The sequence below is a fragment of the Manis javanica genome, chromosome X (assembly GCF_040802235.1).
Source record: "Manis javanica isolate MJ-LG chromosome X, MJ_LKY, whole genome shotgun sequence".
Lineage (NCBI taxonomy): Eukaryota > Metazoa > Chordata > Mammalia > Pholidota > Manidae > Manis > Manis javanica.
The window spans coordinates 30618515-30645579 of record NC_133174.1 but is presented as its reverse complement, the minus strand read 5'-3'; the positions used below and the strand labels follow the sequence as shown (position 1 = coordinate 30645579).

At 42.2% G+C, this 27065-nt stretch overlaps 1 protein-coding gene and 1 pseudogene across 2 annotated transcripts in view; one reads left to right on the top strand and one right to left on the bottom strand.

Moving 5' to 3' along the window:
* Window positions 1-14143: 14143 nt before the first annotated feature.
* On the bottom strand, window positions 14144-14728 carry LOC118968945 (RNA polymerase II subunit A C-terminal domain phosphatase SSU72 pseudogene; annotated as a pseudogene).
* Window positions 14729-22878: 8150 nt separating this feature from the next.
* Window positions 22879-27065, top strand: part of PRRG1 (proline rich and Gla domain 1) — a 134511-nt gene continuing 130324 nt past the window's right edge. Inside the window, exon 1 of one of the 2 annotated variants that reach the window (XM_073228091.1) lies at window positions 22879-23005. The gene's annotated coding sequence lies outside the window, so the exon portion shown is untranslated. The remainder of the gene's footprint in view (window positions 23006-27065) is intronic. The other variant, XM_073228092.1, reaches the window with a different exon arrangement.

Here is a 27065-nt window from a genome sequence, read left to right as displayed (position 1 = left end):
GTCCAGTGTTAAAAAGTTTAAAATGAATAATATGTTTAATTTGTCTCTTGGGGATCTAAAGTCTTCTCCTATTCCCCCTTTTTGTTTATATAAGGCATTCTTGAGGGTGAAGTGGGTGCGTTCCACCATACCCTGACCCTGAGGGTTGTCTCTAGCTCCCTGCTGCTCTCATGACACAAAAGGATGTCATCCATATGATGATAGATGCCTTAGGCAGGGCCATGGGCAGTGGCAAACCCAGTTGTATTGAGCCCATAAGCACCATCTGCTTATTTACAGCCCTAAGTCATGTAAAAGCCTCCACTTCCCTATTTTCTTTCTTATCACAAAAATAGGTGTGTTCCAGGGAGAGGTAGAGGCCTGAATATGCTTGGCAGCAAGCTGCTCCTGTACTAAAGTGTGGGCTGCTTCCTTCTTCTCTTTAGTAAGGGGCCACTGAGGAACCCACACAGGATTCTCAGATCGCCACTGAATCTTTATTTGCTGTTCTCCTTCAGTGGCCCCGAGGAAAAACCCAGCCCGGGCCCTCCAAATCAACTGGGCGTAATGTTAGACAAAGGAATGGGCTTTTCTCGACCCGACAAGTTCTTCCCAAGTCCACCTGTCCCGGGGTAGCCCTGTCTTTTCATACTCCATATAGGAATCGTCCCTACCAGGAGCGGTTCCACTTGATCTGCTCTGCGCAGATCATTCCCTAGTCTTTCCCACAAGGGGGCAGTGATCCTTCCCTTATCCAAAAACCACTGCGCATGCTTCTCAACAGTATGTAAGAAAGTCCTCGCGGTTTTAGCCTTTAATGGAGTTCCATTAGCCCTTAGGAGTGCCCCGAGTGGTTCCTCCGCCCGCATCCTAGACACCTCTGAACCCATAGTGCGGAGGAAAGGAGGTTGACTCTATTCTAAGTTGAGGTTATGTGCGCCCACGCTCGTACCCCTGAATTGAGTCTCCTTACAGCCTGAGAGTCCTCGCTAACTGGTTTTCGTCGCTTCCCGCGAACTTTAGTCTACGTCGCTTTACCTGCGAACTTTCCACAGCGCTCTTATTCTTTCGTGAGGAAACGCAGAAACATATACAGACTAAGACAGAACAAGACAAGGAACACAAAGGCTAAACACACACACCACAATTGCTTGCATTCGCACTACCTGATGTTGCTTTCACTTTGTCCCTGACCATACTCACCACTCTCCAAAATGTCAGTCACTCGTGTAACTCTTCCAAAGGGTGTTCACTCGGATCGCCGCAGGGTGAGAAGTTCCACTCCGTCCTCAGACGCCAGGTTTTCATCCCGGGTTTCGGCACCAGCTATCGCGTCCCGCCATCTAGGGCGACGGCAGGAGAACGATCACCGAAGGCCTGGTTCGTTAGGAATCTTTATTATGGGCGTCCGAGCATCCATCTAGCGAAAGGCAAAAGCAAAAAACAACAACCACAGTTCCTCCAGGGCAGCAGCTTATATAGCATATCCCAACCAATCAGCTGACTGATCACGCACCAGGTTCAGTCTTATTGGGAACATGTGAAAAGCATGCTATGAGCACGAGCACGGAAATGGGGACAAGCCAATCATGGAGACTTCCTTATGCGCTGAGCTGTAGGGCCAGGAAGGGTGGTGTCTAGGAAGCAGGCGCCATCTTTAGGGCGTTGTCCAGCTAGAGTGGGGCTCAGCCTCGGCCATAGGCCGGGCCCCCACACCAGAGTATTTGATCGTGGCCATTATTTAGAACAATGCAGAAAGTGTGTACAAGCAGAAAAACTGAATGCTGTGAGCATAGAACACAAACCAAACTTTTGAAATGATTGTTAACCTCTTTCCTGCCCAAATTTGCATAGTTGTTTTTTTTTTCTTTTTTTTGCCCTGGAAGTGAAGGTCGTTTGTCTACATCTGCATGACACTGTAGCATCCAGGATCGCAATGCATCACAGTGCAGGAGGGATGGCAGCGGATCCTCACAGATGTTAATTTGGCCCAAGTCTCAGAACCTCACACTTCAGGAAAAGTCTCCTTCCCTATCTTCTGCAAAGTAACTAGCAGTTAATGCCTATGTCACTTGTGTATTCACCTGGCTGTGGGCTGCTTCCAGCACCTTCTGTTACTGACCAAAGGCTGGATGAGAAGTCATGTTTCTCCTTTTTGCTGAAACAAGAGGAAGACTCAGGAATAATGTTTTCTGCTTGGCTTAGCAAGTATACTGGAGACACTTAACATATTTTGCATAACTGTTCTGTTTAAGTTTTAATTTCAAGAGCAGGTATCCCCTGTGATGATCAGTTGTACAAAATATCGGGGTGGTAAATGATTTTGCTCTTCGTTTGTGTCACAGATACTTGTGGCTCTGATTCATGTGTCATGTTGACCCTTGGCGGTTGTCACCGAGCTGTAGCTGTCTAGTTACATAGCATGCTGGGCTGGCAGGCGGGAGTCTCCAGTGGGCCCAGGCTTGTGGAGCCTGATGGCTTGTGGGGAAGAGGGCCCACATGTGCCCACAGCCTGTGATGCTGGTTCTGTGAGATCTGTTCCTTTATTCATGCAAGTGAACGAGACACTAGTCTCATTGCCTCCACTCTGATCCCCACAGTCTACCCTCAACGTAGCAGTCGGAGGGGTCCGGTTGACACCGGCATAGATCATACCACTCCACTGCTTCACACCTCTCCTTGGCTTCTCATTTCACTCAGAGTAAAGGCAGAGTTTTCACAGTGGCATGGAAAGCCCTGCTTGATCTGACCCATGGCCTCTGCATAGCTCTCCAGCCTCTTCTCCTGTTACTGGCCACTTCCCTCCGCTTGGAGTGCACTGCTCCTAGAACACACCATACACACTCTTCCCTTTGGCCCTTTGCATTTGCTGCCCTGCTGCCTGGGATTCTCTACCCCCAGGTTTCCTAAGGCACCCTCCCTCAACCTCTGCAAGTCTGCTCAGAAGATGCCTTCTCACTGAGGCTTATCCTGCCCACCACATTTTTGAATTAGCACCGCCCCACTCATAACCGCACACACTTAGCTTCTCTCCTCCCTGCTTTATTTTTCCCACAGCCCTTTATCAGTAGCTAACATTCTAGATTATTTTTTAATCATCGTATTGTCTGTCTTCCCCATTAGAATGTAAGCTCCAGGAGGACACTGATGTGTGCCTTGTCTGTGCTGTTCACTGCTCTGATTCCAGCCCCTTGAATAGCCTTGGGCCTAGAGCCAGGGGGCATAGCCACACAGTTCCAGTGGTGCCTGCTGTCCCGGAGTGACTGTTAACTGCACTCCCTTCACTGTGCGAAGGGTTAGGTTGGATGATAACTGTACAGAGAAGAGAGGCTCAGTAAATATGTTCTTACTGTGAGACTGCTTCCTCGGGCATACAGCCTTCTCCATGTGTGGTTCAGGCAAGTCGTTCAGGGACAAAATCAGAACACCCACCAATATGAAGCAGCTGAGGCTCAGAAACGGTAGCACAGAAGCGCTGTTGGCAGCTGGAAGGTCAGTCTGTGAGCTGTGGTCCATCAGTCTTTGATTTTCAGGAGGAGAATTCCAGTCTCCAAGAAAGAGCCCAGTGGAGTCACTGCTCCTATAAGAGGACTTGGGAACTAGAAGGCTGACCAGAGCAGAAAGGCACAATAGCATCCAAAATAGAAATCTAGCTTCTTAAACTGGGGCTGAAGAGGGTAGCAACCAGGTAATCAGAACTTCCTTTACAAACAGCGAGCCGAAAGGATCCTTAATGTTTTACTCTCTTGAATAAGCACTTTGAATATATTTACATAGTTTGACATATACTCAAACCTTTACACATATTCAAAATCATCCTATTCTTAATGAAGGCTGTGTTTCCCCTTCTGTTTACCTTGTCATCTGTGACTTTTCCTTTTTTCAAGTTGTATACTTGACTATCTTTTTAAGTGTGTATTCCAGTTTGATTTCTGTTACTCCCTGTATTTCCTATTACTGACATAACAGATTGCCACAAATTCAGCAGCTTAAAACAACTCAAATTGATTATCTCATAGTTGTGTAGGTCAAAAGGATGGTTTGGATCAGCAGGTTTCTCTCCTCTGGGGCCCACAAGATGGAAACCAAGGTATTGGCTGACCTGGCATTCTCTGGAGGCTCTGGGAGACATTCCCCTTCTGGGTACATTCGGGATTCAGGTTTTTAGCAGAATTCAGGCACTTTCTGTTTTAGGACTGAGATCCCTGTTGCCTTGCTGGCTGTTATCTGGGAGCCATTCTCAAGTTTCGAGAGGCTGCCCACATTCCCTGGTTTGTGGACCCCTATATCTTCCCAGCCAGCAGCAGCAGTTTGAGTGCCTCTCACACTTTGAATCTCTCTTGCTGCACGTCTCTGAATGACTCTCCTACCTGCCTTTTTTGCTGTTGTGGATTCATTTGATTATAGCAGGCCCACAAAGATAATCCAGGATATTCCCCCTATTTTAACTGATTAGTAACTATGAATTAGTTAGTGCTAAACTCATAATCATAAAAACTGTAATAAACTGAATAAGTATGTCTGTAGAGTCCCTACAGAGCAGTACCTAGACTAGTGTTTGATTGAACAACCAGGAAAAGGGGATCTTGGGGAAGTCATGCTGGGAATTCTGCCTGCCACACTCTCTGTTTTAGAAAATGTATGCTCTAATTGCTTTTCAAAATGTTTATTATCAAGCACTTGAGGTTTCTTTACTTGTGCGTACGAGGGCCTCCCTGCCTTGCAGCTCCCCAAATGCTGCCTGTAAAGGTGGTGAAGTGGGTGGGCAGAGTCTTGGGTTATACACAAAGAATAAACTCATCTGGTGAGAACCAACTTGTGAGTCTCCAGCTTCTGGTTGGCACTCAATCCCTTCACTCCTTCTACTGGCAGATTGTTTAGTTAATTATAAAATTGTATAGCTGAAAGAAATCTCCAGGTCTCTCATTTTTAGGCAGGGTGAATGGGTAGGAGGATAAGCGTAGTGCTCAGAGAACTCCAGCACAGGAGCATAATCTTCAAAACGGTGCTCCCTGGAAATGGAGGTGGGAGGATTCTGCAAAACCAAGACACAGCGGCTATAAACGGTGACCAGGTGCATGTGGGTGATGACTCGGAACTGCTGTAGTGACTTCTGCCTGTAGCTAGGATAGGGTGAAGGCAGTAGTTCTCCAAGTGTGATTCCTGGCCCAGTGGCATCAGCACCACCTGGGAACTTAGAGATGTACATTTAGGGCAGCCTGCATAGACTTAGTGAATCAGAAACCCTGGGGACAAGGGCCCGCTGTAGTGTTCTAACATGCCTTCCCAGAGATTCTGATGAAGTCTAAAGGGATTCCAAAGTGGCTCTCCTTTCTATAGCAGCTGCTCTCAGGATCATGGAGGGAAAGGAAACACAGATCTACTCTGTGGTGAGGTGCCCTTCTCTTAGGCCACCACATGACACAGTAAACCTAGACACATTATCTGAAGGAAGTAAGGATATAACGTAAAAACATCATGGAGATTCTCAATTACCTTTTATGTGTAACACTGTGTTAGTGATTTCCCAGAGATGTGGGTGCAGAATTATTTCCTCCAGAAGTTTATAAATAAGACACAGTTCCCTAACACCAAATTTGAACATTTCCTCTAGAACAGAAATTTTACTTGCCCACAATTTCCAGGATCATTTTCAAATTACAACTATCTGGGGCTACCCATGTGTCCTTAGCACCCTGGGACAGGAATATTTAAATTTTGGAAAATATCCCCTAGGAAATTATGATCCATTTCCTCATTTCTCTCTTCCTTGGGAAAGCCATGAAGGAAAGAGTATTAACTTCAGCATTCTACCCAGACTTCAACTTGAGTTGAATATACTCCTAAGTCTTCCAAATGAAGCCCTGCAGATCTGTGGATGTTTCACTCCTGACCCTAGCATGTGGGAGGGCAGTGTCACCAATCTGGCTAGTAAATGGCTAGTGCTGAACAACAGTAAGGGTCTAAGAAGCAACAGTGAGCCCTGGCTTTCTACACAGTGAGCTTCTCCTTTGGCTAAACTTGGATGTGAGGCTGGCAAGCTGCCCGGCCTTTTAGTGAGTGAAGGAATTTTTTGTGACTGAATAGGGGAGGCAGAGGGAGTGGAAAGGGTCAAGGGCATGGTTGAACTTATAGATCTGCCTGGCCTCTGAAAAGAAAGGAGTAAACCTTGTTTAAAGAAATTGAGACTTTGTCCTCTTTTTCTTTCCTTGCTAAATAACAATTGACTGACTCCCTTTTCACTGAGAGTATATGCTTTTGCTTTAAAACATGTTCTTTTGTTTTGTTTTTTTTTGGTCAACTCCTGAACCATGTTCCTTGAGAGCTGCTTGCACTCCAGCTCCACCACCTCCAAACTCTGCAAGCTTGGGCAAGTCGCCTTGCATCTCAGTGCCTCATATGTAAAATGTAAATATAATAGTTCTTGCCTCATTGGATAATTTTAAGGATTAAATGAGTTCATGCATTTCCAGCACCTTTCATTGTGCCCTGCATAGGATCGGCACCCAACAGATGGAACTTATTATTGCTGTGGTGGTTGTTTTCCTTGCCCTGAATTCTTCACTCCTCAGACTTTCCATCCCTTTCCCAGTGTGTGCCACATGCTGGTGAACATCACTAGGGAAGAAGCCAGAGGTTATTGACTGGAGGTTGGCGTGGGCCATGCTGCTCATGCTGTGTGACAAGGTCCAGGCACGAGGAGGAATCCTGAAAACAGGAAACCTCAGAGCTGGCCCCTGCTAATTCCCGCACTTATTTTTGCAGTTATGATGTTGGTGATTGGGCTCATATATGAGAAATCTTATGTATGTAAGATTGATTAATCTTTAGTAAATAACATAACCCAAAATATTGATCAAAGCAGCAGTTCCGGAAATGAAAGCAGTGTTACGGGACCAACGGTTCCAGGCGTGCTGCCACAAACAAGGGAGGCAGGACAGCCCGGGCCTCTCTTAAAACTAGATGCAGTTTGTCCTCCCTTTTGTAACAATTTAAACATGACTAACCAGGATTTCTTTAGAATATTGGCAGAGAAGGAGTTATGGGAACCTGGGCCATGGAAAAACCCATTCTCCCAAGAAACTTATATGAAACAGCAAAGTAATAAAGATTAATAGCCTCCACTGCCCAGGGCCCCCCTTATGTTGCTTATAATATTAGAGGACACCTCTAGTATCCCCCTCAAAGAAAAAATTTATGAGCAAAATAGGAAGATTTACATTTATAAATATCCCATGTGTAAAAGTTTATAATAAATTCATGACAAAATATTATTATATTAATGGTAAGGTAGTAAGAGCAGATTTAGTGTTATTATATAAAGGATAAAGAGGACTGCAAGGCCCTAGTGCCTGTAGATGCAGGAGGAAAGGTGTAAACATCTGAAATTGTGGAATGAATATTCTGAAAGAATAAGGTGTTTTTATTGTATTCATAGGAATGTTGAGGAATGGGTGATAGGAGTACCATCCCTAGACTTTAGATGTAAGCCTCAACCCATATGTGTAAGGTAGGATTTAATTAATAATATAGCGTTACACTTAATAGCCAAAAGACATATAGCTTGCATTTATATAACCTGCTTAAACTTTATATAGCCTTAGACACATATCTTAAACTCTACAATTTTACACGCTTAAAGTAAAAATCATAGCCCACACACTGTCTTATGCCATTTCCTGTCTAGCACCTAAAACGTAACCTACATCTCTGACCAAAAAGGTTAAGGGAAAGTTTAACATTAAATGTTACAAGAAAGCTGTTCAAAAAAAATGATAACATCTGTAATGAGCCGGAATTATACAAAAACCGAAAGGAAAAAACATTGTACCATCCATGATCAAAGAAAATGTGTAACGTTATGTAAACCTTAAAAAGATATAAAAATAAAGACCCTGCTGCTTAACGTCAGGAGATGTTACAACCTCGATCTGGTGTTTCGTGTCCTCACTCATCTCCTCACTCGCCGACGCTGTCCTTTTCTTCGAGACCCACACCTCGGCTGGAGCTGCACTCTGGCAGGAGGTGAAATAAACACTGAGATGCCCCCAAATAATGAAAAGTACTTAATATTTAACAGTGTAAAACATAAATCAACCTGACATAAATCATCTCAACCCTAACTGCAAACTATGTAAGTTCAGGTTGTTGCAGTCTTTAAAATTTACATGATTAGTGCATTTTTTTAAAACCGTAATCACAAGCAGAATGATATAATAGTCAAACATTTCAATTATCTGAGAAAGAACTGCATGAAAAGATCAGTCTCATTCACACTTGAGGACAATGGAGAGCTAAGTGGAATTTTTTTCCAGAGTTGTTTGTATTATCCTAAATTTGTAGATACATAATTCCTAAAGTACATTTTCCTGTATCTTTTGTTCCTGGTGTTTGGTATATGCATATATGTACTCAAATTGCTTTAATTCAAAGTAACTCTTTAAAAATATACTTTAAGAAGTACATTTTTTAGCAAGACTATCATCAAGTTTACTAGGTTGTAAGTGGGGCCTATGTTCTTTTTAAGTTGATGGTAATACCAGCTGTAGGATTCATTGTTTGCATTTAGAGACAACTCTGAATTACCCGTAGTCATGGACTCCTCCTCATCCTCCTCATTAAAACAATATCTTCATTTATTAAGTTACATGTACTTATTTAATCCTTTCAATGCTCAGAAGGAAGAGCACTTATTCCCCTGTTTTACACATTTGGAGACTGAGGAGAGGTTGAGGGACTTCCCCAAGGTCATGGTAAGTGGCAAAGAAAGCACTCAAATGCCAGTCTCCCTGGCTTCAGAATCGGTGCTCCAAAATACCTCCCTATGCTCAGTCTCTGTCCCAGCCCCACAAAGTGCAATGGGACAGTTTTGATTATCCAACTGAACTTACTTAGCCACACAGAATACCTGAATAAATCAAGAAGGGTTAGTTAGGGCCAGACAAAATACATTCTAGTGAGATAAGAGTAGGTATAGTTTTGCTCAGAAGGGTCATTTGTCATCTACCCTATAGCTGAATGAGTCCAGCAAAATGATATCTACATATAAAGTATGTAGGTAGTGGTGAGCAGGCCTTTATAGGTTAAAAGAATGAAAAAAGACAGTTGTGCTCAAAGATAAGCAGCTGAGTTCTTAATGTTAAAGGAAAAATGAGTATACAAAAGAATTGAGTTAAACTACCAGATATGTCAAAGCCTTCTTTATTAAATGTAGAGAAGGGCCCCAAAGAGCGTGCAGTAGCTTCAGCTCAGCTTTTCAACGAACCTCTCTGAGCATGCCCAGAGTTTTCATAGACCAAGTGTCATATTAGGCTTTTAGTTTTCAGTAGGTTCAGAGAGGAATTATATTTTTACTCAGATTAATTCTAACATCCTGTTAATGACAAGCTGGTTAATGAGTCCATTGACAGAAGAATGTAAGATCAATTGTACTGTGGCTTTTCAGTTTATATTCCCTTCATAAAGAAAAGCTGATCAATTATATTGAAAAATCTATATTTGTAGCCCAAAAATAAATTGTTATCAGTAGAACTTTGCTGAGGTCGGCAACCTGCAGGGTAAGGTGTGTTTACTTTCAGTGAAAATTGCTGATTTTCAATAATTTTCTAGTTGCAAGGCTAGCTTGGTTAGCCCCTGGGCAGAAAAGAGTTGAGATACCATGCCAGATACTGCTCTCTGAAGAATGGTCTGGTGTAAGGTTGGACCGTGGCTGGCATCTGGGACCTTGGTTTTCAGGAGGGTTCCCACCACTCCCATAACTGATAGGGGTGGCTCAGTGTGTCTAAACTGTGCAAACCATGTGGTTTGCACTGAACTCCTGCTTTCCCTCCGGGAGTCTGAGATTTTAGTGTAGGATTGCAAGAGGGCACCTACATGGCCAGCCTCCAGGAGGAACCCCAGATGCTGTCTCTAATGGGCTTCCCTGGGCAGAAACATCGCACACATGTTGCTGTATTTTTGTTGCTGGTTGGCGAGCGTGCTCTCGGTGACTGCTCAGGAGGAAGAGAGCAAAGGGAAGCCTGCCCACGGATTCTTCCAGATTCTCCCTCGGCCTTCTCCCCTCATGGTCTGGCTGTATGTCCCAACTCTGTCACCAAGATGAATCTTCGCCAGCTGTACAGCTATACGTTGAGTCCCAGGACTCCTTCTGGTGACTCTCTCAATGTGAGGGTGGTCTTGCAGACCCTTAGCAAAGCCGCTTGCCACAGGCGTTTCACCTCCACAGGCCTTAATTTAAAAAGCAGCACAGACTTAATGCTTTTCATCAGAAACTTGTCAAAGGATTCGGTGTTTCCCCCTGTTCTGACAAGGTAATTGAAACTCCAGATATATTTGCAGTCTGCGATTTCAGTACATCAGCGTGCAGCAAACATTTTAACCAGTAAGCAACTCTGGGAGGGAATCAGACAGGTGGTGACTGTACACAGCAGAAACAAAAGTGCACTTCTTAAAGAAAATGAGGCAGAAGTGTCATTGTTCCTTTAGCCTCGTGGCACAATTATTCTTTGTTTTGAGAACTGTGGGGAAAAAAAATCTAAGAAGCCATATGAAGATCCATTGTGTTGTGGGCTTCTACAAGTATCAGTCGAGGGAGAATGTGGACAGTGATAGAAAGGGCTCCTGTTATTAATGAATGTCATCTTTTACAAGTACAATAACATTGTCTTCACTACAGCATCAGTATGTGTTTTGTCTGCTCTTCTTTTTAGGTGCTGGAGGGCTGTTAATATTTGTGAACAAAGGAAGGAAAAATAGGCACAAGGTATATACTGAAATTCAGTTGAAAACAAAGAACAAAACTGTTCGTTGAGATCATAGCATTAAAAGCAAAGATGCCTGACATCAGATAGAATTAAAATGCCATCCATAATTTTTAAAAAAGTCATGAAAAACTATTGTAACACAGTAGAAAATGGTGGAGAACAATAATGCAATGTACATCTCAGCATCACTGTGATTTTTTTCTCATCCTTTAACACAACGTGATTCTTCAGAACATATAAAATGCAATGTTCAGAGAGTGTTTTAACACATTTCATATGGTTTCCTAGGATGGTCCCAGAAAATGAGTGATTATTTAAGAAAGAATTTCATCTATTGAGAGTATGGCTGGAAACTCTTTTCCTTTCCTCTAAGATGCCTGTGGCGTTTATACATCCTTTGCCTCTGCCCCCCTCACCCCGTCTTTCCTCTGCCAGCCGCTTACTACTGATAACTTTATTATTTTCGTACAAATGAAATGATTTCTTTATGGAAGAGAAGCTAAAAGATGGGCCTTAAAGGGAACTGGGTTTTGAGAGAGAGTTGCAAGAGCATAGGATTAAGAGTGATGAGTAGTTTGAGGACTATAGATTTTTATCACTAGTGGAGTTGCTCTCAGCCTATTGAAATGATCTGTCCTTAAATGGGAAGTGATGTGACCTGTAATTATGGCCACCAAAGACTTTCAGTATTGTCATAAAAAGGATTCTTTTCCAATATCCTCAGTCTAATTAAAATACATGAATCATTTATAACAAAGACATTTTTATTTGTTACATTCCTCTTAGGTGAGTGTATTTGGGTTCACAAAATGCTAAGACTTTAAACTCCTGTATGGAAGGAAAGTGACTCCATCACTCCTTACTTAGATTTTTCTCTGCACCCTCAGACTCCTCAGTGAAAAGGGTAGGAGGTGATGGGGGGAAACCTTGCTCCTTTTGTTGCTGTTATAAAAAATTAATTTTACTTTGTAATTCATAACTGAGAGGTGGATTGCAACTCTGTATGATTTCAGTTCTAGAATTTCCACCGGGTTCTTTTTTTATTTTTATTTATTTATTTTTTAAATTTTGGTAGCATTAATATACAATTAGATGAGCAACATTGTGGTTACTACATTCCCCCCATTATCAAGTCCCCACCACATACCCCATTACAGTCACTGTCCATCAGCATAGTCCACTGGGTTCTTTTTTATAGTTCCAATTTTTTTGTTGAGACTCCCAGTCTTTGTATTTTTATGTACTTCAGGGAGTATTTTATGTGCACATAAATAGCTCCTTTAATATCCTTGCCTAATAATTCAGACAACTGGGTCATCATAGGATTGATCTTGCTTGATAGGCATTTCTCTTAAAAATTGGGCTACATTTTCCCATTTTGTTGTGTAATTTGGGTTTTACCCTGGGTATTGTGAGTGTTATGTGTGGACACTAGAGTCTGTTTTAGTCTCTAGAAGAGTTGATATTGATATTTTGTTTGTTTATTTTTAAATCAGGTACATCATTTGCTTGGTTTCAAACTGCGTGTTCTGAATCTCCTGACGTGGCAACAGCTTCAGTTTCAGTTTTTTGTGTTAGGTTGTGCAGGTCAGGATTCAACCACAGAACTGAGCAAAGTTTATAGAGAGAAATTGGTACACACACACACACACACACACACACACACACACACACACACACTCACACACACGTGTACACCCCTCCTTTCCAATGTTATCCCCTTGCTTTCTGGTGGCTGTGGTTTCCATGGACTCTGTCCTCTGGATCTTCTGGCCAGAAACACTGCAAATTTTCTGTAAGAGTATTAGCCACTCTGTGTAGAGATACAGTTGTTTCATCCTCAGACTAAATGATGGAAAAACAGGCATTTGTGTCACTGTTACATTTTGGTAATGCTCGCAGTATTTCAAACTTTCTCATTATTATGGTAATCAGTGACTATGACTCACTGAAAGCTCAGATGATGATTAGCATTGTTTAGCAATAAAGTATTTTAAAATTTAAAGTATGTATATTATTTTAGATATAAAGCTATTGCATACTGAATAGACTACGGTATAGTGTAAACATAATTTTTATATGTGCTGGGAAGCCAAAATAAAGTGAGTCATTTGCCTCACTGTACTGTGGTAGTCTGAAACCAAACCTGCAGTACCTCTAGATATTACAGTATCTCTAGAGGTATGCCCATATTTGTATATATACATATATAAAGGCTATATGCTAAAAAAGCCTATTGGTATATATTCATATATAAAAGGATAGTCATATATATATATACACACACACACACACACACACAAATATATAAGAAGTCACATATCTGACATGGTAGATTTTTTTTTTTTGGCTGATAAGTTGGACTTTATTTTTTTTTAATTAATACAGTCTTACATTAGTTTCAAGTGTATAGCACAGTGGTTCAACAGGTACCAACCACATTATTAAATCCTTACCCCCACTAGTTCAGCTACTGTCTGTCAACACAGGAAGATATTACAGAATCACTGGCTGTCTTCGTGCTGTGCTACTATCCCTGTGACCAACCTAAATTATGATTGACAATTTTTGTGCCCCTTTATCCCCCTCTCCTTCCCCCTTGGTAACCACCAGTCCTTTCTCAGTGTCTGTGAGTCTATGACATGGTAGACTTTTAATAAAGACAGAAAATCCAACACATTCCTGTGGAATCATATGAAGGTATTTGTTATGCAGTATCACTTGGACTGCACTCAATCTTAGCCAAAAGCCTGAAAAGCAATTACTGTACCATTTGTGATATTGTGGTAAAACACAGATGAATTTAAATATGGCAGAAATTTTCTTAACTGACTTCCTCCTGAAGGTGTTGTGAACTGATGGTCCCCATTTCAACTAAACATAAACAAGAATGGAAAGCATTTAACTGATGTCTACACCACACTGAACACTCTAGGGCACTAAAACTTGCCTACTTTCTTTTTCAGCAGCTTCTATTTATCGGACAATTGCAGGTTCTTTCCCAGTGAAGATACAGCCTGTTACTTTATTCAGGCATTTGTATATTCTAACCATCTAGGGGAGAAGGGGAAGGGAGGGACAATGAGAGACACCAACCATCAGGGAAAGATGCACTATGAACTTATTTTATTTATTGGTCAAAGAAGAAAAACTTCATAAATAACATAACACGAAAAGTAAAAGTGGGATAGTAAAAAGTTGATGGTCCTTAATCCGGCAGCTACGTGTATCTTCTCATTTCAGTTGTACAGTTGATTGGTTACTGCTTTCATCCACGGGCAGAATACCTGAAAGTAAGAGTAAATAGTTAGGAACAGAGAAGTAAAAACAGAAGGAAACTCAAGACGCTGGCTTTGGAAGGGTAGCCGGCAGGGCTGCGGGGTACCAGGCGGGCCAGACCTTCAGTAGAAGCAGACGGTGTGCAGGAAGGACCGGCCTTTCCTCCTCTCGAAGTCCTGCAGCAGCAAGTCCATGTCATTCTCCATATCGTCTGTGTACTGGAAGCACTGGCACATCTCGCAGATGAGGAATGCCCCCAGGGTGGCGTCTTCTGGGTTGTCCTTGATGTCTATGTTGATCACGTGCACTGGCTGGCAGGTCTCTTGCTCTCTAGAATACATTTCTTCCACAACTCGGTCATATACTTGCTCTTCACAGGTAAAGATCAGGTCAAACTGATCTCTGCATTCCTGGAACCTTTCTGGCTGGGGCTTGATTCTCCTGTTTCTATCCAGCATATGTAAGATGCCATTTTGCGTATAGAAATCTCGATCTTTTTTACGGAGATCGTTGTACATCTTCTCATATGTGGTTTTGAAATCATAAACGTTTGACTTCTTGCATGCTGGTCCACAAAACATCATGCAGCTTCCTGTGCCAAAGGAACGGACATTAAAACCTCGTTTGCTGAGGATGTAGTGTGCCTCCATGCTGCGGTTCTGGTTACTTGAGCACACCACTGCCACCCGCAGCGGGGGTGACTCCATGGTGGCGGCCTCACTGTCGGCAAACGATGAGGCGCGGTCATTTGGTGACAGCACTCTGAGGGAGCAATTGCAGGGCGGGACGTAATGACGCAAAAGCTGCGCATGCGTATTTGTGATCCATTTGTGATCCCACAAGTTGGGTTGTCGAAGAACAGTAATGTTCCCTCCCAAACCGATTTATTCCAATAATCAGGAATATCCATAATTTGGTCCCAAATGTTATACTTCTACATGTACAGTTGGAATTGCATAATTTGACTCAGTATTTCATAAACTGATGAAATATAAACTGGAAAACTTGTTTTCATGAAAATGCTCTGAAAGGATTTAATGCAATTGAGTAGCTAATAAAATTGTTATTAAAGTATGTATGGGAGAGACGACTCATAGTTTTGACAAAAATCAAAAAATCTGGAAACATTCTTTACTTAGATTGCTTCACAATTGTCTTTAGTTTCCTAAAAGCCCTTCTCTAAGGACACCGAGAAATGGAAATTAATGCTGATAGAATCATCTCAACGTTAATCGTAACGCTGTGCTGGTTAAGAGTGTAAACTTGGGAGCCAGACAACATGTATTTTAACCATATCTCTACCTTTTATTGACTGTCATCTTAGGCAAGTTTCTTAACCTCCTGTGTAAAATGGGGATGATAACAATTTCTACCTGAAAGAGGTACTGGGAGGATTAAAAACGCCTGACACATAGTAAGTGCTCAACTATTATTATTAATACTATTACTGCTACTATATACGTGACTTATTCAAGAATGACTGTGTGAATCTCAAAGAAGAGTCCTAAGCTTTATGTCAAAAGACTGATAACTAAATGTACGTGTAGTTTCATGCTAAAATATTTTTTTTCAATTCCCCACTTTAGGCAATTTTGCCAATTAACAAACCAATTCCAATCCTAGTTGCTTCTGATGAGGGATTCCCCTATATGTTGGTTTATTTTTCTTAAATTGCTACCTTTAAAAGACACATGTAAGACCCCAATCCTGTGAAGATTCAAAGCTCCTATGACATATAAGTGTCAGCCCACTCAGTCTTTTCTTCACACTTTTTTAAAAGATTAAGTCTAAAACAGTAAGATAATCTGCCTGTGGCCCATGGCACCTAGTACCACCCTGGCTCTGCTCTTCTGTCTGTACACACCATTCATCTTACTCAATAAGGGCCAAGGCCCTTTCAAGCTGAGATTGCCTTCTATAGCTGGTACAGAGGATTCCCTATGCAACTTCCATTAAATATTTTAATGTTGTTTGCATCTCTGTTGTTATCTTACTTTACAGAGGCATATTGAAGTAGATTGTGTTAGAATTATCCTGAGACCTCATCTAATGTATTGCCCTGTGTCACCTAGAGGGGCCTACCCACCAGAAATGAGGGAAATGAATCAGTACCTCCTAACAAAATAAACAGAGTTATTTTTTATTTGGGATCATGATAACGTAATAACTACTTCTGGTTAGACAATAAAGGGCTGAAGTGAAGAGGGTACAGAAATCCCAGGTTGCTTCTGATAGAATCATCTCAATGTCTAAGTAATTAGGTATTGGGCTTTTCTTAAATGCCCTATATTGGAAATTTACAATTATTGGGAGACAAAATATCCCCTACGTTTTGGATCAGATTGGGAAAAAACACTCTAAAGTCTATAGCTGTTTGATCGAAAGGGAAGACTCCATAGGAAGAACACAAGTATCGTCCAGTAGTATTTCTTAAGGTGGGGCGCTGTTGGGCTTCATCCCGGAGACTGAAGGGGACTTGGCCATTGCTAATAGATTTAGGGAAAATCAACTGAGATTGTGATGAAACTAAAGGTATATTAGAGCTGCAGAAAAAATGGCCAGCGAACATTCAGAGCAAATAGAGAACAAATAGAAAATTACTAAATGTTGTCTCTGTTTTTCTGAAAGCTGGTTGTTTGTTTGACTAAAGGAATTCAGGATTCACTCAAAAATCTTGGATTGAGAACCATAACTTTTAGCATTAAGAAGGGATGCTTATGGTTTATAGGAAAGAGCACAAAATGAGGTGTCAGAAGACCTGGGTTCTAGTCCCAGCTTCACCGAGTGTGTATTAAGAGATGACTTAACGTGTCACATTTGTCTATCCATCTATCCATTTCTCTATCCTTGCATCAATCCAAATTATTTTTAACACACTTGAAAATAAATTGTATACATCAGTGTATTCTAAAATATATTAGAATTAATTAGAGTTTAATCTTTGGTTATATATTTTTTCTTCTGAAGTAAAATTTCTGTAATGCCGATGTGTTAAGTATGCCATTCTGTGAGTTTCCACAGAGGCACAAACCTGCAGCCAGAATATAGAATGTTACTGTCACCTTAAGGTTATCTCCTGCCCACTTACCACTTCCCAGTCTCCTGACATTCCACAGGAAAATACCATTCCCTTTTTTTCCCACCACAGGTGACTTTTGCCTGCTTTAGTAATTCATGTAAATGCAACCATACATACTCTTTTCATGTAAGGCTTTCTTCATTCAGCATATTTTTTCAATTTCATCCACACGGTTACTTGTCTCAGTAGTTTATTCCTTTTTACTACGGACTAATATCTTATTGTGTTAAGATACCTCAGTGTGTTTATCCATTGCCTTACTGACAGACACCTTTGCTTCCAATTTCAGGCTTCTGTGAACCGTCTTGTACTAGTCCTTTTTGTATCTATTTGTTTGAGGGGACATGTTGGGTTATATACAGTAGGCATACGTCATGTTTTATGAGAAACTGCTAAGTCTCTCTCCAAAGTAGTTATGTGGTGTTTCACTCCCACCAATAATGTATGAATGTCCCAGTGGCTCCATATTTGGCAGTGTTAATCTTTTCAATTTTGGCCAAACTGGTGAGTGCGATTTGTTACCTAATTGTTTTATTTTGCATTTCCCTGATAACTAATGATGTTGGATGCGTTGTCATGTGCTCATTGAACATTCATATCTCTTCCTTTGTGTGGGTTCTACTCAACTTTTTTCTTCATTTTTAAATTGTTTTTTTCTTTTTGTTGAACTTCCAGAATTGTTTATGCATATTGACACCAGCATTTTCTGAGATATGTATTGCAAAATTTTCTCCCAGCCTGAAGATAGTTCATTACTTTTCTTAATAATATCTCTTGATGAACAAAGTGTTAAGTTTTTATGAAGTCTAGTTTATCATTATTTTCATTTATGGTTATTGCTTTCTTTGTTCTGTGTTAGAAATGTTTGCACACCCCTAAGTCACAAAGGTATTCAATGTTTTCACATACAAATTTTATAGTTTTACTTTTTACCTTTAGGTTTGTGCTCTATCTCAAATTAATTTTTGTTTATAGTGCGAGGTAGGAATCAAGTTTCATTTCTTTGCATATGAATACCCAGTTCCTTTATCTTCTTATATGTATATTTAAATCAGTTTGATGTATTTTTAAATCAGCCTGACTATTATTTTTTTATTTTTTTTATTTTTGAGAGGGCACCTCTCATATTTATTGATCAAATAGTTGTTTACAACAATAAAATTCTGTATAGGGGACTCAATGCACAATCATTAATCAACCCCAAGCCTAACTCTCAACAGTCTCCAGTCTTCTGAAGCATAACGAACAAGTTCTTACATGGTGAATAAGTTCTTACATAGTGAATAAGTTCTTACATGGTGAACAGTGCAAGGGCAGTCATGTCACAGAAACTTTCTGTTTTGATCACGCATCATGAACTATAAACAATCAAGTCAGATATGATTATTCATTTGATTTTTATACTTGATTTATATGTGAATCCTACATTTCTTCCTTATTTTTTTTTAAATAAAATGCTGAAGTGGTAGGTAGATGCAAGATAAAGATAGAAAGCATAAGTTAGTGCTGTAAGAAGGGAAGTGTAGATGATCAGGTCTGTGCCTATAGACTAAGTATTAATCCAGGCTAGACCAGGGCAACAAAACATCCACGGATGCAGAAGATTTCTCTCAAAACAGGGGGGTGAGGTTCTAAGCCTCACCTCTGTTGACCCCCAATTTCTCACCTGATGGCCCCCCTGCAACTGTGCCTGTCTTAGGTTGTTCCTCCCTTGAGGAATCTTACCCGAACTTGACTGTTTTTTAAGGTCTGCTGGAATTATGACTGGGAGTTGTTGACTCTAAAATCAAAACTGTTAGAAATATATCTTAACATTATTAAGTTTTCCAATCCATGAACATGGTGCATCTTTCCATTTAGGGGGGTGCAGGTACTAGGATAGCAGGAGAAGTAGCAATAGCTAATTTGTTTTGCATAAAGTGGCACTAGGAAGACTTTACATAGTGGGTGTCTTGAGTTGTACCTTTAGTAAGGTGTCGGTGTACAGAGACAATAGAAAAGTCCTAGCTGCATGAAATTATAAGGCAATTACAGAGAGTAGTTTAGGATATATATGATTGGGTAAGGAGGTGAGTTTGCAAAGGTACACTAGAGCCAGATAATTAGAAAATTTGATACTGCTTAAGGAGTATTTTATGTTAAAGTGGGTGGGAGTCATGAAATGTTTTTAAGGAGCACACTGGCTTGATCATATTTGCCTTTATAATAAAGATATCTGGCAGGATTGAGAAGGGTGGATTGGAGTTGAGAGAAAGTAAAAGACAGGGAAACTAACTGAGAGACCATCCTGATCTAATCATGTGTGTGTGTGTGCATGTGTGTTTAGAGGGCCAATGAACTCCAGGCCAATTAAGTCATAATACATGGGGATGACATCCAGATATCATCAGTATTTTTTTTTACAAGTGTCCAGGTTTGGGAAACAATGACTTAGGCTCTGCTGTTTTTATGAAAATAACTACTATGGGATAGGTAATGGTCCCTGAAAAATGTCCATGTGCTAATACCCAGAACCTGTGGAAATAATATGTTACATGGCAAAGGGAAATTAAAGTTACAAATGCAATTAAGATTGCTAATTAGATGACCTTAAAATAAGGAGACCATTTTGGATTATTTGGATGAGCCCTATATAATCATAAGTGTCCTTAAATGTGGAAGAGGTAGGCAGAATTGTCATTGTGTTAGAGTAATGTCATTGCTGGCTGTGACTATGGAAAGGGGCCATCAACCAGCCAAGGAATATGTCTCCACAATGTGGAAAAGTCAAGAAAAAGGATCCTCCCTTAGTGCCCCCAAAGTGGGACGCAACTCTGCCAGTGCCTTGATTTTAGCCCAGTGTAAGGCTTTTCAGACTCCTGACCTCTAGTGCCAAAATGAATTTGTATTAAGCCACCAAGCTTGTGGTCATTTTCTTTTATGGCAGCTACAGAAAAACAATAGTGAGACATTATTAAGAAGACATTATTAAGAATCCTTGAATAAGAAAAAGAGAGAAGATAATTCCAAGGCTCTATTCCTTACATACAGTTGTTCCATGGTGAACATTTTTTTGTCTGTCCAGCACTTTTCTCTTCTGAAAATAGCATCTCCCCCTACCCTTTATTTATATTTAGAAATTTTCTCTTCTTCTTTTTCTCCAACTAAGTGTTTCTGTGGGGCAGAGGGTATCATTCTTATATCACACATGCACTTTCTCTCCAAGAATGGTTACGTTACTCAATCTTATCCAGTCATGCTCTTTATCCCTCTTTATCCAGTGTTCTAAAAATTGCAACTGAGGGAAGAGGCACATTCTTCCTGGTAACAACAAATTGTGCACCCACAATTTGTCAGAGGCCACAGTTCTAACTAAGCCTTCACAACGACTTTCAGAGGTTCTGAAAGAATGGCCCTGTCCAAGAGAGGCTGGCTTGAGAGCCTGACAGGGTTCAGAACAAGGCTCCTGTGGGGAAGTTGGGGTTCCTAGGGCCAGGATCCTCACTGAACTTAAACCACCTGATGAGGTAACTGGCCTGTTGCTAGGCTACCGCTTCCACACCTGTAGGCAATAAGCTATTACTGCACTATATAGACAGCTGGGCCCAGTGCTCTGTGCGGAGGCAGAGACGCTGGTGCTCCACCTACCGCTGGGAGAATAGGCCAGGTAATAAATCCTTTCACCCCAAAGAATGTTTTACTGTCAATTTCTTTGGTCACATTGAATCCATAGCGAACATTCCCGGGGCTGAAACCCATTGGCAAGACACTGGGGTGACCCAGTAACTTTCCCTTTTTGCTTAACTACTTCATTTTACTTTTAGTCCCTTCAATCAAAATATTCTGACCAAGTCAGACATAATAAACCCAGTAATCAAAGGACAGTTAACAAACATATATACACATGTATTAAGGATGCAAACATGACCTTTATTAACACAGTAGTTTTTGTATGCTTTTTGTTTTTAGGTTTTGTTTATAGTTTTAGCATCTTCTGTATGTGAATCATTCTACTCAAATGAACAGGACAAGGTCCTACTTCCAGAGTCTTATAGATTTATTCATGCCACAGAGTATGTGTCTACATTTAATCATATTAAAAAGAAAGCCACAGGGCCAAGAGTAAGTCATTTATGCTATGCCAAGGCCACCAAACTAGGGCTTAATGCCTAATTGCAGTTTCAACCTCCTGCACAAATGTAGTCCTCACAGTCAGTCAGGAGTTTTCTGGTAAACAGCAATGAGGTAATCTGTCACATGAGCCCTGTCCATCCCTGTCCTCTAAAAAGATGAGGGAATCTGCATAAGACCTCCTTCTCTTCCCTCTAAGGGAGGGTTACTTTGCCAAAACCCCCTTTTCTTCAGGTAATAACTTCTTGTCCAACTCTCCTTCCTATAAAAACCTTCCATTTTGTACAGCTGTACTTGCTAGATGGGCTGCTATCTGATTCACGATTTGCTTAACAAAGCCAACTAGATCTGCAAATTTGCTCGGTTGAATTTTGTGTAGTTTTTTTTTTTAACACCGATATGCATACCCTCTTGTGGTATGTCCTCAGTACAGTCCCCCTATGCGTATCTGACAAATGCAAAATAGAAATGAGTTCAAGAAGTCTGGTTTGCAAAATATACAAATGGAAGCATCACAGAGGTTAATGGGAAGAATTTTTAGATCTCTAAGGGCAATCCCCAGAATCTCCCAAAAAATGCTTGGTTTCAGTCAAGATGTTTGCTGGGAAATACTATTGGTGTGGCCCTGTGGCAGTTCTTTTATTCTTAGTAAGCCAAATGTTTCTCATTTCCATCATCATTAAGGTAAAAAGAAGAAAGGAAAAGTAATTTGGAGTAAAAGCACTTCAGGCCCACAGGCCAGTTCACTTAGGATTCTCTCAGGCGTGTTTTTTGTGTGTTTATTTTAATAGCTGTTCTGAAGGCACGTGAGATACTACAGCTGACCAGATTCTACACAGGAAAGCAGAGAATTTAACACTAAGCATGCATGCAGCTTGAAATAATAATCAAGTCAGGCTTCTTAAAATGCTAAAGGCCAGAAAACCTGAAACCACTAGGGCAAAGTCGACACACCAACACAGGACGAATATTCTTTGTTTTTCGGAGGGGCTTTAGAGAAGGCTCAAATTCTAAGGCGGCCACCTAAAAAGTAGGGTCGAAGATGGGTCTTATTTGACCACCTGTCTTCGTCCCAAAATATTCAGGTAGGTTTTTTCAAGGCTCTTTTAAGAGGAAAAGCAGCCTGTTGTCGCCGAAAGTTCAGAAACAGCAATAGTGTTCTCAGGGGAGGGGCTGAGCTTTAACAGTGGGCAATAGTTGGGTAGTCACGAACCACGTTCTGGGCTTGCACACAGCAAACAGGCATGTGAAGCAAGGTGCCCTACACAGGTGGTCCGTCTTCTGGGACGTTGTGCTCGTGGGTAGGAAATCTCCATGCCCCTCACCTCTGGAGCGTGGGATGGTGGGCGGGGTAAGAGGGCGAGAGAGTACTGAATGGGGAGATAGGCATGCAGAAGGGTGAATGGCTGGCTGGCGAGAACCCAGGGTGGCTCCCTGCAAGGCTTGTTGGCCCCGCGCAAACCCGGGATCTCGAGAGAGTGTGAGGGGCTCCCCGACTTCTCTTCCAGGGTTGTAAACAGACCATCCCTTCGTCCTGCGCTGCCGCCTCAAGAGTAGAAAGCTCCGGCCCGGTGCCCAGAGCGCTGTGCCTTCCAGACGGAGGCGGTGGAGGCCCCGCCCCTCGGTGTTCCCATACCGCCTGGCCCCGCCCCCTCTCCGGGCCCCACCCATGCCTCTCCCTACCGCCCTTCCCAGCCGTCCTTCGCTTCAGGCTCCGAAGAGGCTCGGCGTCGGCGGGATCGCGCAGGCGCGGCTGGCGGTTCGCGGAGCGCCGAGTAGCGGCGCGGGGCACGCGGTGAGTGAGGCGGCGGCTCGGGGCTGATAGCTGGGGGTTGGGGTTCGGGCCGAGCACACCAGAAGGGATCGGAGTGTGTGCGGTGACTAACGGGGGAGCCTTCCGTCCCTCGGGGGGAAGCCCGCCAGACGTGCGGCCGCGGGTTGAGCCGCGCGGCTCGAGGGTGTCCGGCTCGGCCGCGTGGGGAGCGGAGTGCTCGGTGGCGGGAGTGCAGGAAGGGACGTCTGTGTGAGCAGAAAAACTGAAGGAAAGGGTTGCAGAGGTTGGAAGTCCACAGGCTAGGCAGGGCCGGGAGGCGCGCCAGTGGGGCTGGAGGGTGTCCCAGCTTCAAGTTCAGCACACCCCGTTTGGTGCCCCTGAGCGGCGTTCCCGGCCCATCCCTTCGCCCTGCGCTGCCGCCTCGGAGTGCGAAGTCAGCAAGAGCGTTCGCGGTCGCGGGGGAGAGGGGTTGGGAGAGGTGGGCTGTCTCCCGGGCTGGTGCCAAGGAGGGAGTGGCATTTGCGGGACTTCCCCCCACCCCATCCCGCCCCCGGGAATGTGTCCGTCTTCTGGTACGTTGTGCTCGTGGACGTTTTAACAAAGGCTATGACTGTCCTCTGGGCAGTGGCGGGCAGCAGCGGAGGCGGGTGGGTGGACGGGGGATGCGTACGAAGTCGCGGTGCGGCCCCGGGGAACCCGCGGGGGAAGGCAAGGCATCAGGGGAGTGGAAGGAAGGGGACTTTCCTGCCTCAGCCTTTTCCTTCTTGGTTCGCTGATTTTGATCGGTGGTAGGAACAGCCTCGAGAGGGATATGATTGGAAATCAGTGTGTGTTCAGACTCCGGCTGCTGCCATTGGTTTTCTAATTGTGTTGTGGGCGTATTTTCTAAGTGTCCCTTCAGGAGAAAAGCGAAACTAATGGAATTTAAGAGGAAATAATTGAGCGAATGGGTGAAGGAGGTGGAGCGTCAAAACTTAAAGCTAAATCAATGTCTTAGTGATAGTCATGGTCTAAATAAAGCCACACTTTGAAGGATGTGAAGGTGTGCTCAGCAGGCAGGGTAGGTGAAAGTTGATTAGGCTGCTGTTGATTAAGTCAAGACTGGTTTACTGTGTTTGTGTGTATGTGTGTGTGTGTACCTCTAAAACCGAAGTCAGTCAAAAGCAGAAATAAAGTTAAGAAACCCTTTTATTTCTTACAAGCAGTCATCCCCGTCTCTCTCTTGACCCTGCTGCAGCAGAAGAGAGCTCCACCCAACCTCTCCCATCCAGGTCCAGACAAACCCTTGCACGCCCTTGTAATTGCCTATTGATATTGATATAGATGGACTAATAATTCTCTCCACCCCTTGGAAACACCTACTGACACGCAGATGCGCGAAAGCCAGGTGAGAGATTCTGGAAATACTACGATTTTACCCACAGAGGTGCTGCCAAGTTCTGCGGACGACTCACTTTAGAAACCTTAAAAATGATAATGGGAATATAAAACACTCAGGCAAATATTGTAATTTTGGATACGTTTACAAGGCTTTCATTTTCAAATTTAGAATTTTTATGAAGAGGAGTATCTGCGATCCCAAGCATAGCTGTTGATATTTTTACTCATTTGTTTAACTTAATACAATAAAACTTCTTCCTCCTCCACCCCTTTCCCTTGATTGTGAATCCTGTTTTATAAATATTTACTTTCATATCAGAAGTGTGTTTAAAGGCACAATCCACATAAACACACACACATACACAAGTATGGAGTGAACAGGATTTCTTTTGGTTATTGACATTTTACTCTTTTCCTGTTTGTTTTTTTTTTTAGGTTAAATGCCACTAGCATTACCAAATTTGGGGAGGGAGGTGTTAGGGGTGCTTTTTCCACTGCCTAATGAACTCTTCTTCATCCTTTCAGGCTTGGCCCAGTTCACTGATTGGAAAAATTTGCCAACTCCCCCAGAATGGATTAATCACCCTTTTTCTGTTAAGCTGATAGGACTGGTCTTATTTCTGTCAGGCTACAAGAACGTCAGTCTTCTGTGTTACCCCAGTCCCTAGGGCTGCTGGCTATGTACTAATTGCCTAATATATGCACTTCCAGTTAGATGTTAATACATGCTTTTAGATAATTCATACTGTGTAAAGTTCATGGGATCATAGACAAAATTTAGAATGCTGAAATTGTATTTAATATTTGAGCGACATTGTTTGGAATGTGGGTAAGAAATGAGTATGGGAATCTATTCTCATGTACTAGTCTCTGTAGTTTGCCCTCTAAAAAAGAGGCAAAAGCTTTGCAGATAGATACAGGCAAAACAGGTGTCAGAAAAAGGCCAAATTTTAGAACAGGTCAATTTCTGATGCTGAAACTAGTGAAAAGTCACTGTAAAACAGATTAATCATTTGTAGAAAGACACAAATAGGGTGCTGTTGGAATTTCAGAATTTATGAATGATTCAGGCTGGCCAGATGGTATCCTCTGAAGGCTAATAGAAAGAAACTGTAACCTATTAGACCAAATGGACTAATCAGTTGTATTATATGGCTCTTAAGGGGGCTTGAGTTTTTGGCTGATAGGTCTCTTCCCATGATAGGGCCCTCAATAGGCTTGGCCCATTTCTGCCAACCTGTCTCTGATATTCCTTGACATCTCTCAGCTCTACCAGTATCACTGGCCTTACTGTCACCTCTGGCTCTAAACGGGAATTATCTTTCTTTCGCTGCTTACTGAAGCTCATCACCTCCACACCTAGCTTTCTTTCATCTCTTGAATGGGTTTACCCATGGAAGAGTATCATGAGCAAATGATCATTCAATTTATAAATGAATAGAATTGATACTCTAGTTTTAAAATGAATCGGGATTGGCTACTTGGAAAGCTGAGAACCTATCCTGGCTATTAGTAACTTCTGTTTTTCTCTCCCCTCACTTAGTTTATCCCCTCTGCATCTAAATGTAAAAGCACTTTTTCTCCATGTCATGTATTATTTATAACATCAACTATTGTTCCTCCCAAACACTGCAGGTTGGTACCTGGCTTTTATGTGTAAAACTTGGGACTCGGGATGACTAGAGTCCATAAAAATCTTTTTATAAAAAAAGTTCTTCATCCTCAGTGGTCTTTACACTCACTCACTGAAAAAATTTTCCAAACCACCTTGATTAAGGCCTCTTTCTGAAAACTTCCCTCACCTAGACTTCCTCCCCATAGTTCTGGTCCTCCCTCTTAATTCTTTGACCAGCCTCAGCCACTTCAGCTGAGTCTTAGGCTTCTGTACAAGATTCTTTCTTTCCCACTCTGTGCAGGAGCCAGTCCTGTGGTGGTCAGGGGCGTTGAATTTTGAGGCAAAATGTTAAACTTCTTTCTCTGGGTAAATTTCCTCATCTGTAAAAATGATAATATTTTCCTGATTAGTGAGATCAGGTGTATTAACAGCTGCTTACAATGTCTAGCACATACTACTTGCCCTGAAAATGATAGCTGCTGTTGTCATTCCTGTTTCCTAAGAGCAATATAATTTCAGTGACAAATAACTTCAAAATGTGGACGAATCGACATCACCTACTCTGTTCGCTGGCCCTGTATGTGTAGCTTCCTTCTGTATATCTAAAACAGATACCTTAGCACAGTGGTTCTCCAACATCAGCATGCACAGTAATAACAAGAATGCAGATTTCTGGGCCCCACCCCTAGAGTTTCTGACGTCTGGGGTGGGGCCTGAGGATTTTCATTTCTGACAAGTTTCCAAGGGATAGTGATGCCGCTGGCACTTGGGTCACATTGAGTGGCACTGATCTCAGTGGCATTCCGATAAGTTGGCAGGCAGGGAGAGGAGACAAAAGACCAAAAAGTTACCGGAAGGTAAGAGACACGTGTGCTTAAAGCTGGCAGTATCAGATATGTAAAGCTTGGAAAGGGTAGGAATAAGAGAACACAGATGGATTTGGTGGCCAGGAGCCTTTTTGGTTTTGGTGTGTGTCAGGTGCAGAGGGTTGATTTAATTATACTCCTTCGTTGTATTTTCATTAGTATGACTTTGAATATTATCATTAGTATGACCAGAAAAAGATATGGCAGGTATTTGAGATAA